Raw genomic sequence first — 21812 nt, 5'->3', positions numbered from 1 at the left:
ACAGATAGATAGATAGATAGATAGATAGATAGATAGATAGATAGACAGACAGACAGACAGACAGACAGACAGATAGATAGACAGACAGACAGACAGACAGACAGACAGATAGATAGATAGATAGATAGATAGACAGAGAGGCAGACAGACAGATATACAGAGAGACAGACAGATAGATGTGTGGGCGGATGGATAGGAACACAGACAGACAGATATACAGAAAGACAGATGGATGGATAAGTAGGCAGAAAGAGAGACAGACAGAAAGACGGATAGATAGATAGATAGATAGATAGATAGATAGACCAATAGAGAAAGACGGATGGACAGAAAGACAGACAGACAGACAAATGGATGGATGGATGGATAGGTACACAGACAGACAGATAGAGACAGATAGACAGACGGATGGTTAGGTAGACAGATGGATGGGCGGACAGTCAGACAGACAGACACATAGATAGATGGTGGATGGATAGATACACAGACAGACAGAGAGAGAGATAGAGACAGATAGACAGACAGATGAATGGATAGACAGACAGACGGACGGAAGAAAGAAAAGCACAGAATGGTTAACAGATAAACTGAGAGAGAGTGATGAAGGTAGGCAGAATGAGAGAGAACAAGAGACTGAAAGGAAGGATGGGAGAGAGAGACAAACAAGGAGAGCGGTTAGAGAGAGAAAGAGGGGAGCTGACAGAGTGAGAGACAATGAGACAGAGAGACTGAGAGGGACAGAGAAACAGAGAGGAGACAGGATAGAGATAGAGACAGAATATAGAATGAGAGAGAGAGAGAGAGAGAGAGAGAGAGGGGGACGGATAGAGAGAGAGAGAGAGGGGTAAGTGTTTGGTAGATCCAAGTGAAGGAGAGATAACACTCCTCTGTTGAGGGCATGTGAGCACAGGCTGATTGGTTGCCATGGTAAAGGGAGAGGCTGTGAATTGTGGGCTTTCTCTGAAAGGACAGCAGAAGTGCCTGTGTGTGTATGTGTGTGTGTATGTGTGTGTTTTAGATGGCACTCATCAGCTAGTGCACATTGAGAGAGAGAGAGAGAGCGAGAGAGAGCGAGCGAGGGAGGCGACAAGCAAGAAAATGAAGAGGCAGGCGGAGAAGGCATTCCATTATATGATGTATTATTGCATTACAGCTCCTGCGTACTGATGCGGGCCCTGGAAAGGCCCTGAAGACGTGATGGACGACAAACACAACACACACACACATACACACTTTACACAAGTAAATCACAGAGACCACCAGTAAAATCTGTGATGCACTGAAGAGCACGGAGATAATGAATATACAAAGACCTCTGATAGCAAACAGACTGCTGTTCTTATTAAATCATGGCCTGCAATGTGTGTGTGTGTGTGTTTCTGTGTGTGTGTTTGTGTGTGTGTGCCCAATCCCTGTTAATTGGATCTCATTGGGCCTGTGTTGACCAATCAGAGCAGAGGAAAATGACATCATGTTATACGCATGGCCGTCAGCTGGCGACGACAGTCACAGTCATTGGTGGAGCTGATGGCAAAGCAGCTCTTTCACCGTGAGGCTGTCCCCCTCTCTCTCGCTCTCTCTCTCGCACACTCTCGTTGCTGCCCTCATTAGCTACATCTATATTTAAATATGGTGTCTTTTCTCTCCACCCTGAATGAGGTGGCAGTCATTATTCTGACTGCTGCTTCCTCCAAAACTGATAACTCGCCACAAAACCACCACCACCAGGTCAGCAACTTCAGTATGCAATAATGCAACAACGCAATAGCGCGATAACGCAACAACTGGCAACACCCCAGAGCTGTGATACAACCCAGATAGCATGCTCATGTGGGGCCTGTATGGGTAGCCCGACTGGGAACCAAAAAGTTTTGTCCATGGGTTCCATGTTGGCCCCATGTATGCATGCCCACCATCCATAAGCGGGGCCAACGGGTATACACATATGCAACAACCAGCCATAACATTAGCACCACTGACAAGCAGAAGGATCTGAGCCACTTCACCCAGGGCCAGATTTGTCATTTGTCTCACAGCATTTTGTGAGACCTAGACGACTAAGCCAGAACATCTCCAAAGCATCAGGCAGGTCTTGAGGGGTGCTTCCAGTATGAAGGTGGTCAGTACCTACCAAAGGCGCTCCAAGGAAGGATAGCCTATAGGGTCATAGGCAGCTAAGGCTCACTGATGTGATCTATGGAGGTCCCACCTCACCACTTACGGGACTTAAAGAAAGAAGATCTGCTGCTAATGTTAGTCTTGCTGAGACGAGTCAGATCTGTTGTGGCGGCACAAGGAGTCAGGTGTTACTAATGTTATGGCTATATATATATATATATATATATATATATATATATATATATATATATATATATATATTGGGAGGGAATATACATATATATATATATATATACAGATCGGAGGGAAAAAACTGGATGGGGACATCACTGCTTATCGTGCAGCTCCTGCTGTCACATCCCGCCGGACTCACACCTGCATTACACTGAACAGAGAGGACGGCGGAGGCAGCAGCGGATGCCCTGTCACTTCTGGCTAGAATGAAGAAGAGCTGAATGGAGTACAGAGATGATTTTTTAGTCATGAACTCTGACGCTTACGAAAATAACAGCATAACTCCTGCAGCTTTTCCATTTCTGTATTCGTACAGCGCTCTGTACAGCAGACACGGTCCCAGACAAGCAGCTTCCGAGCCCTCTAATGAGCATCACAGAGGGTAACACTAGAAATACTAGCGTTAACCAGTCACACTAGCCTGCACCAGTGTTGGTACAAGGCTGTCATGGTAACCACGTAGCACCAAAGTACGAAACAAGCTACTGAGAGGGACCAGCACTGCTATTAGGATTAGGGCCTGAGTCATTCTACATTCTGCCGCTTGCGTCCCTGATGTCTGATGAGACGCGTTAAGAAAACATGGGCCGAAGTGTGTTCCCTAAGCTGAAAGTTATTAAATCAAATGTTCTAGTTAACAGAATTTTCTTTTAAATATAATATATAAATATAATTAATGAAATATAATATATATATATATATATTGTTATTTTTAATTTTCAATATTATTTATGAGTTTAAAATTGTAATAAATATTTATAACACGTATAAATAATATAAATAATGTATAATTATTTATAATACAATTTTTAATCATTTTTCATGAATACATGGCCATTTTCAAATATATTCCATATTGACCAACATGACATTATAAATTAATTAATTAAATAAATACAATTATTTGTTTAAAAAAATATTTAAATATAAATATTAATTACATAAGACACATTTATCCAAAATAAAAACCTTTAATTTTGTGTAAAGATTTTATTATTTTTCTCCATGCCTCAGTTGGACTTACCACCCCGTCACACTCCAACTTTTGTCTGTAACTACTATAATGGTACATTACAAAGAGGAAGTGACATCATTTGAGCATACACTGTTTATTCATAGCTATTTCATGTTATTGACAGGGCCCGTCAAGCTCGACCCAACCACCCTGTCACGCAAAATACATACATTTTTGTACACTATTAATGCAAAGAGAACAATATTTCAAACTGACTGACGTGTGCGAGGTCAAGCGCTGGACCACATGAATACACCATACCATACACATACCACCCCCTCATGTTTTATTGTAAAAATGGCTCCCATGTCTGAAACAAAATAGATATTAATAAGGATTTTATGCCTGAGGCATAAAAGGCCTGTTCACTGGCCTATATGCTATGCCTATATGCTCTGGGGCCTTTACGAATGGACTTGGAGGCGTCAAATACATTATATGTCCAAAAGTTTGTGGACACTCCTTCTACTGAATGCGTTTACTCGAATATCATGTACATGTGGGGCCTGTATGGGTAGCCCAACTGGGAACCAGAAAGTTTTGTCCATGGGTTCCATGTTTGCCCGACATATGGATGCCAACAAGGGTCCCACCAGGGTCAGTGATTGGACAATGAGGGGTTGGACATGGGCCTTATCTGGGCTGTACACTGAGATTAAGGCGAGCTGTAACGATGGGGCTCAACCGGGTCCCAGTATCAACACATGTACAAATCTATTCAGAGCCTATGCCCATGAGCATGTCGGCTGGGCAGCTACTTTAAGTTGCACCCACTGCTGACACAGATGTGCAAATGCACACACACATCTTGTCAAGTCCATGTAAAGAAGTATTGCCAATAGAATAGGACTAGAATAGGACCATTCTATATCATACCCTTTACACTTTAAAGAGCAATATGCAACAACCAGCGTTCCAGTGTGATGCGAGCATCTGACTTGTGTGGTTTGTTGCCTAGCCAATAAGGACACACACACACACACACACACACACACATACACATGCAAACACACACAAACACATGTAAACCTATTATAGTAAGCAGATTTCAGAGCCGGTTTCTAAGTTTACTACTCCCATCCCCCAACAGTGACGGTGCTCGGAAGACAAAGGTTTCCTTCCCAGGTAGATTATCCAGCCAATCAAGAGGCTTTCCTGCACTGGTGGCTCACTATTTCTAAAGCATCCAAGGGCGTTTTCACACCTGACAATCTGTACCGAGCTTCATGTTTTTGTTCCATTGTTTAGATTAGATAGATCTACGTCCTGTGGTCATCACCTATGTGGGCTGTGTCTCCCTGTACTTGGCACTGATTGGTCTGTAGAGGGTCATACATCTGATGCAGTGTGTTGTCATGTGGGCTGGTGTCGCCATTCCCAGAAAAAATGAATGACCAGATTGATCTGGTTCCACTAAACTGCTGATATTACAGCGGTACTACCAGCAGCATCAACCTCAAGCCCAAATTACCAACCGTTATATCATCTTTAACAGATACAATCGTCCCCATCTGCTCCAGACACTCATTTTTACATTATTTAATGGGTGAAGATAGCCTGCCTTAGATTTCACACTCCAATCTAAATATACTATGGTTTAGTTTGATCCAAATTTGGTTCCGTGCTCCGTATCGTGGTCCGAGGTACCTTTAATACCTGCTATTTTATCTCATACTAAACTGAAACATGATTCAGAACAAACAGGGTAGGTATGAAAGCAACCAGAGAGATCAGAAATTAAAGCAGCATTATGCAATAACTGATATTTTATGCTCCTTGGCTCCCTCTAATGTTCGGAAGTGTGAATTATGTTTTTTAACATGCATTTCTGGACAAGCTGAGAGATACAGAACCGTCACTGAAAGTGAAAAAGCATGTGGACTGTGGAGGTGGTAGATTATTATCACAGGATTTTACACAAAATAGGACTTGGGTTAGGCAGCATTACGCAGTCCTGCCCACTTCTCCAGAGTTACATAGTGCAGTTAGCTTGGAATAGCAACAATATCTGCGTTATTCTCCCTATTCCAGGTCAGTGTAGCGTCACCATGATTTTGCAGCTGTTACTGTAAGGTACAAATACTACATAAAGCTGCTTTAAGCCTTTAAACAAGTGTCTGACAAAGATACTGTACATGAAAAATCAGAAGCAGCTCTTCTAAATGATAGTAAACGTCACCCTGTTTTTCATTTAGGAATGCTACTGACAAACTCAAGGCCAAATTTGAAATACTACAGTGTTCTTTACTGAAGAGCCCCAGTTGTGATGAGTTCAGAGGCAGGAATGAAGACTATGAGGCAGAAAGTGAGTGAGTAGAGCCACAAACAAAGAGCGTATATGAGAGCAAGAGAGAAGCCAGGCTGTGTGATTGTGAACGTGGAGGTGTAGCAGGTGCTCTCGCTGTTGGAAGCTGTGGAGGACAAAGAGAGAGAGTGAAAGAGAGAGAGAGAGAGTGATACCGAGAGAGAGGGGGCGGATACAGAGCAGGCAAATGAGTAGGCTTGTGTTTGACCACTAAACAACTACAGCAGAGCATGTAATCACTTCAGCTCAGAGCGTGTCAGAAGGAAATGGTGAAGGCCACCATGTACAGGGTTAGAAAAACAGGGGCTACAATCTGACAAGTACACAAAAACACAGTCACTGGAATATGGAGTAATGCCCTACGTCACTGAAAGCTCATGTGACGTCTCTGAGTGGCTCTTTAGATTAGGATCAGAGGACTGCGTATTCAAATCCTAGGCCACACTGCTTTGACATCAGCAGCCGGAGCCTAAGAGCGCACAATATATGGATGGGTAGCAGGCGCTGCTGTGATGCTGGTGGAAACAGTTGTCTATTGGCTGATGCTGCATTGCCAGCAGACAAACTTTTAGGGGTTCTTCAATTTGAAACCTTGGAGGAACCTTTTTCTTTAAAAAAAAATTCTTGAATGTTCCTTTAGGGTTCCTCCAGGGTTTTAAACTGAAGAACCTCCAATGGTTCCACAAGAAACTTATACTTTTAGCAGAGTGCTTGTCCTCAACCTCCTAACCTGTTAAAGATATGAGTTCCTTGAGGAACTTTTAGGGGGTCTTCAGTTTGAAACTGTAGAGGAACTTAAGATGTTCCTCCACAGTTTTAAATGGAAGAACCTCTAAATGTTCCACAAGAAACTTATACTTTTAGCAGAGTGCTTGTCCTCAACCTCCTAAACTGTTAAAGGTATGAGTTCCTTAAGGAACGTTTAGGGGTTCCTCAATTTGAAACTGTAGAGGAACTTCTTAAGGTGCTCTGAAGATCTTAAGGGGTTACTCCACAGTTTCAAATGAAGGAACCTCCAAAGGTTCCACAAGAAACTTATACTTTTAGCAGTGTGCTTGTCCTCAACCTCCTAACCTGTTAAAGATATGAGTTCCTTGTGGAACGTTTAGGGGTTTCTCAATTTGAAACTGTAGATGGACTTCTTGAGGTGATCTGAGGATCTTAAGATGTTCCTCCACAGTTTCAAACTGAAGAACCTCCAAAGGTTCCACAAGAAACATACTTTTAACAGTGTAGTGTCGGGAGCATTGCTAGTGATAGGGGAAGCCCTAGTGAGTGGGTGGGTTAATTGGTTCAGCTAAATTAAGGAGAAAATTGGGCAAAAATGAAAAATTACATATTGAGAAAATATCATTATAAATATAAAACCTACTGAAGGTGTCTTAATCCACTGGCAGATCACTTTGCTTGTTTCAAGCATTATTTCTTAAGAAAAGAAGCCTAAATTATTAGTTATTTAATCAGTTATTTAAAGCAAAATTATAGAATAAGACACTTTCAGTAAATAAAACAACTTCAAAAAGTCAATATCAGTTAATAAATCTTAAAATGAGAAATTCCTGAGGATTTCACGCATTTTCTGCAGTGAACTGCTTGGCAACCGTTGTCTACTTTAAACAACTGCCTTGCTTGGTTGGTTACTGTGATCATTATTCAACTAAATCTGGAGATTGCATCTTTTTTTATCAGGCCCTGTGTACACATGCAGGGAGATGCACCATGGGCCTAACAACATCCCTCACAGCCTCTCATGGCTTTGTTAGAAATCCAGCAGTATTCTTAGCTTAGCCAGATATACATACAGTAAGTGCAGGCACAGCACACACGAGTACGCCTAAAATGAGCGTCTGATTTGCTAAGCCTGTAGTTAGTCAGCTAAACAGTGTGCAGGACTGCAAGGCTGGAGCCATGAGTTAAACACTGGGGGGATGAGATCTGTAATATTCGCAGGAAGAGATACAGGTTTTGCAAGAGAGCCTGAGATCGATACGAATTACGGGAGTCTCCCGGCCAACTGCTCATTTGAGGCTGACCAAAAACTGAGGAATGTCAATGCCACCCTTGCTCTCGCTCAGGACCCACTTACATGATCTGTATCTGCTGTCTCTGTCAATAAGATGTACATAATATAATGTAATGTAATGAGTAACATCTTCAATCCTCCTAAAAGGGGGTTCTTTGACACCTTCCTATAAAAGACCCATGTGCAAGAGGTTTCCCACCATAGAGAAGAACCACTTATCCAGGCAAAAAAAACAACAACTAAGCATTCCAATCATTCATGGTCCTACATGGAACATTATCTCTGTGAAGAACCTCTGAAGAACTCTCTAAGATTGAATGTGCTGTGCAATCCCACCCAGGTCCTCCACGCTCACAGCCCATAAGCTGCACTTCAGAGCCCCACATGATGAATTCAGCTGCAGAAATGAAAAAATGTCAGAGTGAACTACTGAGCATTGTAAGAAGATGCTGCTGGAGCAGAACGGACACAGCCTGACAGACAGCGCTGTGGCTAAGCCAGTCATGTGACCACGGGCTCTAGAGGTCAGATGTGATGAGATAGCTGTGGGAAGCTGGCCATTAAAGGGGATTAATCAACCTGGAGAGAGAGGGGGCTATCTATACCACACTGAGATCATATGCCGTCCAAATGATTTGCTCGTATGTCTACTGTTTTATCACATGCAAAGCCCTACACTGAATAGACAAAAGTATTGGGACGCCTGCTCAGGTTCAATTCATTGCTTCTTCTATAATCAAGGGTATTAAAAAAAGAGCTTACCCTGTTTATTTGGCTGGAGGAACTGTCTCTACTGTCCAGGGAAAAAGGCCTTCTACGACATTTTGGAAGAGCATTGCTGTGAGGATTGCTTTGATTGCATTCAGCTATGAGAGCGTTAGTGAGATCAGGATGTTGGATAATGATGATCACCACCACACCTCACCATCTGCAACTATGCAAGTATTGGATGGAGCTCCATCATCCATCATTCCAGAGAACACAGTTCTTCCACTGCTCCACAAGCTCCTCAATGATGGGGGGCTTTATACCCCTCTAGCCCACACCTAGCGTTAGGCAGCCTGGTGCCAATACTAGGTTCATGTTGGTCATATTTGATCCAGAGAGTCCTATTCTATTGGCAGTACTTCTCTACAGGGACTAGACAACTTAAAGTAGCTGAATGCATTTATTAGAAGAGGTGTTTGGACATAAATATTTGGACATATAGTGTGTTTCAAAGCATGGACAGCCAAACGGTTGAATGTAAGAACTGTCATTTTTGTCCATATTATCAGCTGGTATATGAAACCCAACAATCACATCTCTGACTGCCGAACGGACAGGATCATGAATCCACCAGCAGCGAGGAGAAAGGAGTCATGGGTGGAGATTAAGATGGCTGCGTTTTGTTTGTGAACAGGGAGCGGGATGCCCTGGGCTTTTTCTCCTCTGCTTGCTGATGTGGAAGGCTGAAACAAATCCAAACTGACGTGCACGCGCCCAGAGATGGGGGATTCGACCGCCCTGGTTCAGAGAAAAACACACTGTCCCCAGCTCCTCCTCCTTCTTCTCCTCTTCTTCCTCTTCTTATTCTTCTGTGATCATTTCACCAAATCAAGCCCTTCCTTAACCCACATTTCTCTCCACTTCACAAACCCTGCCGACATTACAACAATATTAGACATGTGCTGACTTTCAGAAGCAGCTCAGGCTTCACAAGCCCTTCACAAGCCCCCTCTATGCTGCCCCGCTGTGATCCCATGCTTCACTGGATGTTTGTGCAGCTGTTTTACTGTGGTATTGGGCCAAGCACCTTCACAGCTCAGTGCTGTCCTTTTAATGTGCTATCTAAAACACCAAGGGCCCGATCTTACACCCTGCGCAAGGCACGTAGAGATGCTCATTACTATCCTCCACCCGGCCAACAGTCTATTTTCCTGCATTGTTTAAACAGCAGCTCATGAATATCTCTACGCTAACTCGAAATGAGGGGTGTTCGGGTCAATTTCTGCCGTATTGCTACGTATCTCGGCAATGGAAAACACAGGAGGAGCTCCACTGCCTGAAAACAGCCTAGACAGACATTCGTCAACAGTCAGACGTTCGTTCATTGCTATCTTGGCAGTGAATTGTCAACACAGGCACGTGCAGCCCGACGCTCGTACACCCCCATTGAAATAGCAACCCGCCAAAGTCAGACCGCACCTGGCTCCTAAAAGGAACGGCGAGAGACACGCTGATTGGTTTATTACTGCATGTTACGCCCAAACAAACACACCCATGATTCATTAAGAGACTCAGTACGTGACTTTTGAGCATTTTGAGACCTGCAAGGCGAACTTTTCCCGGTGTTACCATAGCGAAGACACACCGACACGCCCCCTAAATCAAGCTGTGCAGTGCACGATTGACGGCTCGCCTAGGGTTCTATCATCCAGTCTGGATACAATAGGAGAAACCAAAGACATGATGCCCATTCAGACAGCCAATCATAAGCAACTAACGGCTCTTTTTCTAACTGTCTAATGATAAAATAGAGATGTTGACTATTAAGGAAGCCCTTGCTCCTCCAAGCTTGGCCAAAGCCAGGGTTACGCTATGCGATTATTACCCCGATTTTAGCCCCAATCTGGTAGGTTCTAGTCTGCAGATTGTTCTGAGTCTCCAGTTGAATTTTTTTGACCCAACTCTAAGCGTAATCTGGTGTATACTGGTCGGCGACTTTAAAGGATAAAGGATAAAGGATAAAGGTGCACGTATTCGTCACTGTACAGCGTGGACTGTACAGCGAAATGTGTCCTCCGCATTTAACCCATCTGGTAGTGAACACACACTCACGTGTTAGGGGCAGTGAGTACACACACACACACCCAGAGCGGTGGGCAGCCAACTCCAGCGCCCAGGGAGCAGAGAGGGTAAAGGGCCTTGCTCAAGGGCCCAACAGTGGCAGCTTGCCGAGCCCAGGAATCGAACCCACAACCCTGTTATCGATATCCCGGCGCTCTAACCGCTGAGCCACCACTGCCCCTTTATAACCGTGGAGGCCGACCACTGGCCGAAATATGAACGGGAGTTCTCGTAACGCTTAACTCCTGCCCTTCAACAAAAAGAGCCAATCAGCTTGCTGATTACGCCACGAGAGGAGGCGGGTCGACTGTATTGTGGCTTTGGCCAGGCTGTGTCAAAATAAAAGTCACTAATAGAAATGTAGCAGCAGCACAACATGCTTTCAGACTGAAGCAGAAATTACTCTCAAATTTTTGCAAATCAAACATTTTTTTTTATATTTTATTATTAGTAATTATTAGTTATATTTTTATGCTGCTACTTTGCAGCAATTACATTTTTATTTATAAAGGGAAATGTTTTAGCAGGAATGGTAAATCTTTGTATTACACAGCTTCTTTGACATGCTTGGTGTCTAAAATGTTCCTCTTATGCTTTGGACTGGGAGCAAAATGCTAATGTAGCTAACACTTAATGGAAGCTGGTAGCTAACAGTTAGCATTGTGCAGACTGCTCGAATCATCACAATTTGGGACGTCAAAGGATGTCCAATCATCTCAGAAAGACTTGCCTATGTGGGTTCTGACAATAGGTGTGAAACTTTGACAAGGGGAAGTTACACTATAAGGACAAAAGTATTGGGACACCTGCTTGTGCATTGTTTCTTCTGAAATCAAGGCTATAAAAAATATTACACAGATTATCCTGCTTTTGCTGGAGTCACTGTCTCTACTGTCCAGAGAGGGGAAGATTTTGCAGCACTGCTGTGAGGATTTGATGGATTTGGTAGATTATACGACTATTAAGACAGTTGGCCCAATATTGCCATGACATTCATGTCCTTGATGTCCAAAAGTATTATCTTACACATGTTGTGTGATGTCAGATTTGTATATCAGCTCATGCCCAGGCAATACTATCCAATGAGAACATTATGAGCTGACCAGCTGACCTTCAGGACTGTTATGGTTGGTATTACTGTCATCATTGAATCAGTACCATACCGAGCGCTTGACATTTCCATGCTGAGGTAAAGCCATCCCTCTTCTGTGAAGTGATAAGAAAGTGAAAAGCAGAGAACAACAAAGCAACCTTGAATTTACACCACCTTCTCAGCCTCTACCCCCCCTCGCTTCTCAAACACGCTTGCCGGTGAGCCGGAAAAGCTGGCATCCCGTATCAAATATCCTTTCACTGATTTGCCGTGCTTCAGTGGAAATGCACTGTGCTTTGTCATCCCAGCCAATGCGACCTGACGTGTTCATCGATAAGAAAACCCTTCCATTTCGTCCCAGAGACGTGAACAAGTGAGTCACGGGCCTTCCCCACCACCGGGTCACCATTCAAACTCGAAGCCTCGGTGGAGGACGCCCTCTTCAGAGGGCCAAACGCAGTGACATCTCAAATGAAGCACGTCGGTGGTGTGTGGAGGTTGGCAAATAGCCCTCAGTGGTCCTGCTGATGCTGCTGGTCCAGCTAAATTCCAGCGAATAAGGTTTAGCTTGTCAAACATGTCAAACTTCCTTGGCATGCTTGGTGTCTAAAATATTCCTCTTACGCTTTGGACTGGGAGCAAAAGGCTAATGTAGCTAACATCACAGTGAATCATCACAGTTTGGGGCGTCAAAGCATGTCCGATCATCTCAGAAAGACTTGCCTGTGTGGTTTCCGACACTGGGTGTGAATCTAAACAAGCAAACTTTGAAAACCACACAAGGAAATAAAAGGACAAAAGTATTGAGACACCATCTCATCCATTGATTCTTCTGAAATCAAGGGTATTAAAAAAGAGTTTATCCTGCTTTTGTTGGAGTAACTGTTCTGAACTCTACTGTCCAGGCAAAGGAAGATTTTGGAGAGTCGCTGTGAGGATTTGATTGCATTTAGCGATTGCAAGAGCGTTAGTGAGTTACTCATCCCAAAAGTATTGGATGGAGCTCCACCATCTATCATTCCAGAGAATACAATTCTTCCACTGCTCCACAGCTCAGTGCTGGGGGGCTTTATACCCCTCTAGCCCACGCCTTGCAGTAGGCAGCATGGTGCCAATAGGTTCATGTTTGTTTATCTGCTCCAGAGAGAGTCCTATTCTATTGGCAGTACTTTTCTACAGGGACTAGACAAGCTGTGTGTGTATGCATATGTGGAGGCTGTAAAGTCCTCTAGCTCACACCTGGCATTGGGCATAGTGCCAATGGGTTCTACTGACAATACTTCTCTACAGAGACTAGATAAGCTGTGTGTGTGTGTGTGCATTTGCACATCTGTGCCAGCAATGGGTGCAACCTAATGCTGAATGCTAATGCTAATGCAGAGTGTCTGTCTGTCTGTTTCTACAAGGACCCCAGGGTGTGTTGGAGAAACAGCGGTGGTGGATGATGTTTGCTCACACTCCAGAAACGCCGTCTCCCTCCTGGTGTTCCTCACTTTACACATTCCTCATCCTGGCTTGGTCTCTGACCTTCAAGATAGGGCAGAGACTGTCCATTTATTTGATAACATAGCACCTCAATGGCCTCCCACCATTTCCTAGATTTCAATATCCCAAAAATAGCACATCACACGAGTGTAGCTTTACTCGAAGGTCATGAGCATGACTGCCTCTGCATGGCGAGGAATTCTGAGCAGTCTTTGCCTTCCCCTTCCTTCTGCACAGGCAACCTTCTGTCTTTGAGACCGCTTAAAGAAGTGATATAGGCCTGTCACTAGAGCTGGGCGATATGATACGATAATATTTTATCATATCGTGATAAATTTTGTGTATCGTGAATATCGTCAGTGCCGAAAGAGCACTGATTATCTGCACGATTGATTACAAAGAGTGTAATCAATCTTATTTAATCCAATGGTAAGAATCACGGTACTCAGTATGGGAGAGTATTTGGATAGCAGGTTTTAAAGATTTGACGCTATTGGTGCATTTTGTCTATGTGACGAAATATTGTGATAAATATCGAAAAAAATGTAGTTAAATATCGTAATATTACATTTTTCACCTGAACACAATTAATGCATTACCTTTCACAATCATATTGTCACATATGCAAAAACCTTGTATCTCCAAAATTTACAGATTTACAGGAGAAGGGAAAAAAAATCTTCCTAACTTTCAATGGAAGTCGATGGAAAAAAAGATCTGATTCCAGGTCATTTCTATTCCATTGGTCCATTGATAAATTGAAATTTTACCACAATGTAAAAAACAACAGCCACGTTCAAGTCAAAACGTGAAACACGGCAAAATGTGGACAAAAGTATTGGGACATCTGCTTATTTATTGTTTCTGCAGAAATCAAAGGTATTAAATGAGCTGACGCTGCTTTTGTTGGAGTCTATATAACTGTCTATAAGGTCAGGATGTTGGATAATGATCACCACCCCACCTCATCATCCCCACCTGCACCATCCATCCATCATTCCAGAGAACACAGTTCTTCCACTGCTCCACAGCTCAATGCTGGGGGGCTTTATACCCCTCTACTAGCCCACGCCTGGCATTAGGCAGCATGGTGCCAATAGGTTCATAAGATTGATCTACTCCAGAGGGTCCTATTCTATTGGCAGTATGTCTCTACAGGGAATGCACAGGCGGTGTGTGTGTGTATGTGTGTATGCATGCATTGGCACATCTGTATCAGTACAATAGGTGCAACCTAAAGTAGCTGAACGCATTCGTTAAAAAGGATGTCCACAAACATTTGGACATATAGGTCTATTTTGGAGGGTCTAAAGGAGAGAGCTACACAGCAGATCAGTATGAAAATATAATAATTCAACTGCTATTTATTAAACGTAATATATTAAAATAATTATTCATTGATGTCATTTAATTATGCACCATTTATAGAAAATCTAACACCTAATGTGCAGACTAGGTCTCTCTCTCTCTCTCGCTGGTGAAGGAAGCTGGTGACCACTCGGCTGCATGGTGAGTCATCCAATCACAGTCATTTTCAACCACATTTTGTGCTTTTCGCAGCGACTCGCTCGGCACCTGTAATGCACAGTCTCGCTCATCGCCGGGCTCTTTCTGTTAAACGAGGTGTGCCGGCCTTTACCTGCCTCTTATGTCTGAATGGTTGCTGCTCTGTGGGTGAAAACACTCAACAGAGCTCACAGGACACTCTGCGCTGTAACACAACAAGTACTGACACATACACTTATCAGCCATAACATTAAAACCACCCGCCTAATACTGCACAGGTCCCCATTCGTTCCACCAAAGCAGCTCTGAAGGTGTCCTGTGGGATCCAGCACCAAAACTATCGCTAGCAGCAGATCCTGTAAGTTGTGAGGTGGGACCTCCATGAGCATCAGTGAGCCTTGTGTGCCCGTGACCCTGCTGCTGGTTCACTGGTTGTCCAGTGAACCAGCTACTACTAGAAAATAAGCAAGTTCAGCCCAAGAGCAGACCGGCAAGATACTGTGTGTAAAGAAGTCTCCAACACTCTTAAAATATCACCAGGAGCTCTCTCTTAGCCCAAGTGATGTCAAAGTACAGCATCCACCATCAGAAAGGGACCAAACGGGGAGGGAGGTGAGCAAGGAGGGCCCAATAATAAATAAATAGGGTTAGGCCAGAAAACACCATGACAAAGACCAGGACTTCTGGAACGGCAGATGAATCTTTAGCCTTGCCCTAGTTCAAAGACACCTCTAAGCGTAGACATTACTAAGCCAAGTCAATAAGGTGACCATAGTACTCTCAGAAGAGGAGGGTCCACAGTCTGGGTTATAGGACAGCGAGCGTTGGACTCTGCTGTTCGGACACCCATGGGAAGCTCGTTCCACCACTTCGGTGCAGGACAGAAAAAAGTCTGCAGATTTGCGGGTCGAGCCGAGCCGTACTTGAAGCTGGAAGGGCTCTTGGTGCAGATCGGATTTTGACCATTGCCATCAAGTACGGAGGGGCTGGCTGGTCCAGTCTCTGCTTTGTAGACCAGAGTCAGGGGTCTGAATCTGATGCAGGCAGCAGCTACAGGAAGCTACAGTGAAGAGAGAACGCAGCAGTGGAGAGACATTGCTGAACTTAGGAACGTTGAAGACGACCCGACCCGTGCCGCTGCATTCAGGATAAGTTGCCTGATGGTGCGCAGAGGGAGACCAGCCAGAAAAGAGCTGCAATAGTCAAGTCTGGAAGTGTCGAGAGACTGAACAAGCCCCTGGAACAAAAGGCTTCCACCTTGCTGAGCTTGGGCTGACCTTGCTGGGACGTCCTGACCTGGCAATGCTGGCAGTCGTATTAAATGTTCTCCACTGGTCGACAGTGGAACGGCTGAGCTCTACATGTTCAGAGATCTTTTTAAACCCCTTCCTGGACTCCCCCTCCTCAGAGAGCTCTTTGGAGCATCTGCAGCTGATTGTGTGTGTTCAGCTGAATGACCTCCATCTCTCAGTTTTGTTCAAATGAAGATCAGATATGCAGGTTGTCATGGGGTGCCATCTCACCCTAGAGGAGGTCAGATGATTCAGACGGCTTTAGCCCTACTGGTCCTTTCTTCTTTCTATCCTTAAAGGCAGAAAGGTGTTCAAGTGCCTGAACCCTCAGATATTACAACATAGTCTGTACACAGAAAATACAGAAAACACACACACACACAAATACTATTATTAATATATTATTATTATTGTTGTTGTTGTTGTTGTTGTTATTAGTAGTAGTATTATTGTTATTATTGTGATTATTATTATCATGTATTCTCATTATTGAGAATACTAAGGGTTGCTATGGTGTTGCCATGTGCTGTCTATGGACACACACACGTATACATTCTCGCTCACATTCCAGTCACATCCTCTCCATTGAAAGCACATGGCAACTCCATAGCAACCACATAGCAACACACCACAGCCACCCCTTAGCAATAATGAGAAAACATTCTAATAATAATAATAATAATCATAATAATAATAATAAGTGCCTGAACCCTCAGATATTACAACACAGTCTGTAAACAGAACATACAGAAAACACACACACACACACACACACACACACACACACATATACATTCTACAAACACATTCCAGTCCCATCCTCTCCTATCTACTCGCAGTTTCGAAACCCATTCACAGAGTCGCCATAGCAACAGGGAATACCTCCCTAGTAACATACAGACCATATACACACACAAGCACACGTGTGTATGCATGTGTGTGTGTTTGTGCGTTTGATCTCACACTCATGCCTCACGCAGTCAGTTGCTTTCATTCAAACACACACACACTCACACTCACACAAACACACACACACACACACACACACAAACAAACTGGCCTGTCGTCTTCGCTCAGCACTGAGGAGACTGCGTTACATTTCAGTGCACATATACAAACACACACACACACACACACACACACAACTGTAAATGAGAAAACACTAGAAATAGAAAGACAGAGAGAAAGAGAGAGAGAAAGCTTTATAATAAATATTAAATAATTATTATTATTATTGTTGTTGTTGTTGTTGTTGATTTTGTAGTAGTATTATTGTTATTATTGTGATTATTATTATCATGTATTCTCATTATTGAGAATACTAAGGGTTGCTATGGTGTTGCCATGTGCTTTCTATGGAGTTGTGTAGTGGTTGCTAGGGTGCTTGATTTGGAGTTACTTACTCACAAACTAAATTATATCAATAAGCCCTTTAAAATGAGCCAAAATGAGACTCCTATGCCAAAATCATAGAGGGGTCCAACCCCCCCCCCCCTACTTTTGGGATGAGTTGGGGATGATGAGGTAGAGTGGTGATCATCCAACATCCTGACCTCTCTAACGCTCTTGTCGCTGAATGCAACCAAATCCTCACAGCAATGCTCCTCCAAAATCTAGCAGAAAGCCTTCTTTCCTGGACAGTAGAGACAGATACCCCAACAGAAGCGGGAGAAACTCTTTTTAATACCTTTGATTTCAGAAAAAGCAATAAATAAGCAGGCGTCCCAATACTTTTGTCCATTCAGCTTGCAAACCAGCACTCTTAAAGGGTAAAATTATCACTAGGCTATTAAACGTGGTCACCAGCCGAGGTCTAAGCCAAACACATGCAGACAGTGGGGGTTGGATGTGTACATTCAGCCAGCGGACACAGGCGCTGAGTAACGCTGTGCTCAGGTCAGTGCAGTGCTTATGTAACCTCATCCCTCCTAGTGACAGTGACAGAGCGAGAGAGCGAGAGAGAGAGAGGGGGAGAGAGAGAGAGAGGGAGCTACATGTATATAAATATATATATATATATATGTGTGTGTAGAGAGAGAGAGATATAATAATAGAGAGCTATATACACTATGTCCAAATGTTTGTGGACACCCATTGCTAAATACAGATGTGCAAATGCACACACACAGCTTGTCTAGTCCCTGTAGAGAAGTACTGTCAATAGAATAGGACTCTCTGGAGCTGATAAACATCATCAACCTACTGGCACCATGCTGCCTAACGCCAGCCGTGGGCTAGAGGGGTATAAAGCCCCCCAGTATTGAGCTGTGAAGCAGTGGAGGAATGCGCGAGAGAGAAAGCGAGAGAGATAATCTGCTCGCAAATGGTCAGTTCATTTATTCCTGCACCCACCCGAGCTACAATGCTGCCTCTCTCGCTTTCCATCTTTCTCCCTCACCCGCTCCCTCCATCTGCCTCTCCATCTCTCTCGCTCGCCCATTCTGTCTTTTAGCACTCCCAATCACAGCGTACAAGAAACATGGAGAAGGGGGGGGGGGGGGGGGGCTGCTGGGGGCGTTTGGTTGGTGTGATAATAAATCCACAAGCCTACCATCATCTCTCTCCCTCTCTCTCTCTCTCTCTGTGTCTCTCGCTCTCCCTCTCCTTCTCTCTCTTTTCTCCATTTAGCTAAGCTTCAGTACAGAATACAAATGGAGTCTCTTCAAAGGCAAGGAGAGCTGCTATGACTTTGGCTGACTGCTCTAATCTGTTTCTCTGCTTATTTATTTATTTATTTGTTTGTTTGTTTGTTTATTTGGAGTATTTTAAATATATGAATGCTCAACCAAAATTCAACCGTGTTTCCTGTCATGCACAGAGAAAGAGAGAGAGAGAGAGAGAGAGAGAGAGAGAGAGAGAGAGAGAGAGAGAGATGACCGTAAGTAATGTGTGTGTGTGTGTGTGTGTGTGTGTGTGTGTGGCTAAGGCCAAGGCTCAGTGCTGCCTGTCTCTGAAGTGCAAATCTTACTTATGACTCAGACACCAAACATTACAGAAACACCCCCAAACCCACCCACCCACACCCACCCAGCCAGCCCGGCTCAGCTCGGCTCAGCCCGGCTCAGCTCGGCTCAGCTCGGCTCTTCGGGGCTGTTTAACTGTTCGAGGGCACTGACAACATTTGACAAGGGTTCCACGAGTTAGCTACAGTACCTGGACATAAATATTGGGACACCTGCTCATTCACAGTGTATTCAAACAGTTCGTCCTGCTTTTGCTGGAGTCTCTACTGTCTCTATTGCCCATGGACGAACTGTCCAGGAGATAACTTCAGAAGGAAGGCTTGGAGGAGCATTGCTGTGAGAATTTGGTTGCATTCTGCCACAAGAGTGTTGGTGATCATCCTCAACTCCCCAACGTATCCCAAAAGTACTGAATGGAGCTCCACCATCCATCATTCCAGAGAACACAGTTCCTCCACTGCTCCACAGCTCAATGCTGGGGGGCTTTATACCCCTCTACTAGCCCACGCCTGGCATTAGGCAGCATGGTGCCAATTGGTTGATGTCTCTGGTTGATATCTGCTTCAGGGAGTCCTATTCAATTGGCATATGGGTGCAACTGAAAGAGGTGTCTACAAACTTTTGGACATGTAGTGTAGTGTATTCTGGCGTTTCTGTCCATGCCTGGCTTCACTTTTCCAAAAGCATTGCACTGCTCAGATCATGTTCTCGGGGTTGAAGGCGATGCTCGCTCTAGCATTTTACAATGTTCTTCATGCTCTGATGCTTTTTTGAAACTCGCCCGTGTGCAATCAGCGAGAGAGAGCATGGCTGTGGATCCGCACTGGCTCACAGGCTAAAAAAAGAAGCGATGGGACACCAATAACTCTTTTTATACATCTTATAAGCCGGTAGGCCAATTAGTCTGTGGGAGTAAGGACAAACTCTTTAGGAACACTGCAGATGTTCTTGGATTTTTTAATAAAGGACTGTAAGGAAGTCAATAGCAGCAACACAGTCTCCAGCCTGTATAGAGAGTCAGTTGCTAACGTTAAAGCTAACAGCTGACCCAGGCATTGGACCAGTTGCACTAGTACCAGTACTATAGGCTTATGTCACTCTTATCACTGCAGTCAGCAATGCTATCATTTAATTCCACCTACTCTGTAGGGACAAAAGTATTGGGACACACACTTATGCATTGCTTCTTCTGAAATCAAAAGTTCCTTAAAGGAGTTCATTCTGCTTTTGTAGAAGTAACTGTCTCTACTGTCCTAGATTTTGGAGGAGCATTGCTGTAAGGATTTGATTGCATTCTGTAACAAGAGCGTTAGTGAGGTCAGGATGTTGGAAGATCACCATCCCACCTCATCATCCTCAACTCATCCCAAAAGTATTAGATGGAGCACCAACCATCCATCATTCCAGAGAACACAGCTCTTCCTGGGGGGCTTTATACCCCTCTAGTCCACTCCTGGCCTTTAGGCATGGTTCCAATGGTCCTACAAGGACTAGACAAGCTGTGTGTACATTTGCACATCAGTGTCAGCATTAGGTGCACCTTAAAATAGCTGAATGCAGTCATACGAAGTGTGTCCACAAAGATTTGGACAGACGGTGTACATCTATTGTGCACTATAATCAAAACAGTAAAGAAATTCATGGGCAGATTGCTCATTAGTTAAATATGAAGGCCGATTCTCACAAACCCACACACGCCGTTCGCTGGTTTGGCTCTGGGGAAGGGTCTTACAGAACAGGGACGGCGATAGATGCGTTCTGAGACTTCCCTGTACAAACACTCGTCTCTGGAACTCAAACAGAGAGCCCTTATTACTCTGGAGGGCCAGCTCACTGTCGTAATACACTGTTTTTAAACTGATGTCAGTAAATCCTGTGAAATCATTACATCGCTCTTTTTTCGGCAGGGATGGCAGGGGACTGCGGTAAAAAAAAAAAACTAACAGGGGGTATATTTCACCCAGCTTTTTAATATAGTTAGCCCTTAGGGCAGATGGAAAAGTGGGGCTAGTGGGGCTGCGGTTCAATCTACTCCTCTATGTTAACACATAAAAAACCACAGCAGCACACAGAACAGCTCCAGTCCCACCAACTGGACTGGTGGCAGATTTACATGAGTCGCTGAATGGACTGCCAAGGCAAAGTACAGCCTCCATCAAACAGCTTAGCTTTAACTAACCTAGGGGAACTCCACCAGTTCCTTTATAAAAACTATGAGGTTTAGAGGCTGAAATAGTGAGTTTAGTGTGTTATTAGCCCCCTTTGACCCTGTTCTTCAATGCTCAGGACCCCACAGGACTGACCACCACAGAGCAGACTGTAGTATTGGGGTGGTGGGTCATTCTCAGCACTGCCGTGACACTGACTGACTCACATGGTGGAGGCGAGTGTGTTAGTAGTTTGTGTAGATCAGACACAGCAGTGCTGCTGGAGTGCTTAAACACTGTGTCTGTCCACTCACTGTCCATTCCTACGTAGTCAGTCCACCCTGTAGAGACAGTAAAGTCAAAGACAAAAGCTCTAGTCCTTCATCAGTGCTGACAGGACGCTGTTGGCTGGATGTTCCTGGTTGGTGGGCTGATCTCAGTCCAGCAGAGAGAGAAGCTGAGGTGTTTAAGCACTCCAGCAGCACTGCTGTGTCTGATCTACCACTCGTACCACCAGCAGCGCAATACACACTACTAACACACCACAACACATCACTGTTACTGCAGAGCTGAGAATGACCCACCACCCAGATAACACCTGCTCTGTGGTGGTCAGTGCTGTGGGGTCCTGGCCATTGAAGAACAGGGGGAAAGGAAGCTAACAACGAATGCAGAGAAACAGATGGATGCAGTCTGGAATTGTTCTGCGTCTGAATTGCCACGTTAGCTCAACCAAAAAGCTGCAAGGTCCAGCCGAGTTCAGAGCACAAACCGTGTAATTACTGTTTAACCATCAGTAACT

General features: G+C 44.2%; 1 protein-coding gene across 2 annotated transcripts in view; it reads right to left on the bottom strand.

The window, feature by feature from the left end:
- The window catches only part of pacsin1a (protein kinase C and casein kinase substrate in neurons 1a), a 70145-nt gene that overhangs the window by 32342 nt on the left and 15991 nt on the right, over positions 1 to 21812 (bottom strand). The window lies entirely within an intron of this gene.

Source organism: Salminus brasiliensis, chromosome 14 (assembly GCF_030463535.1).
Source record: "Salminus brasiliensis chromosome 14, fSalBra1.hap2, whole genome shotgun sequence".
Classification (NCBI taxonomy): domain Eukaryota; kingdom Metazoa; phylum Chordata; class Actinopteri; order Characiformes; family Bryconidae; genus Salminus; species Salminus brasiliensis.
The sequence above is the reverse complement of the archived record's forward strand: the minus strand, read 5'-3'. Positions and strand labels throughout refer to the sequence as shown.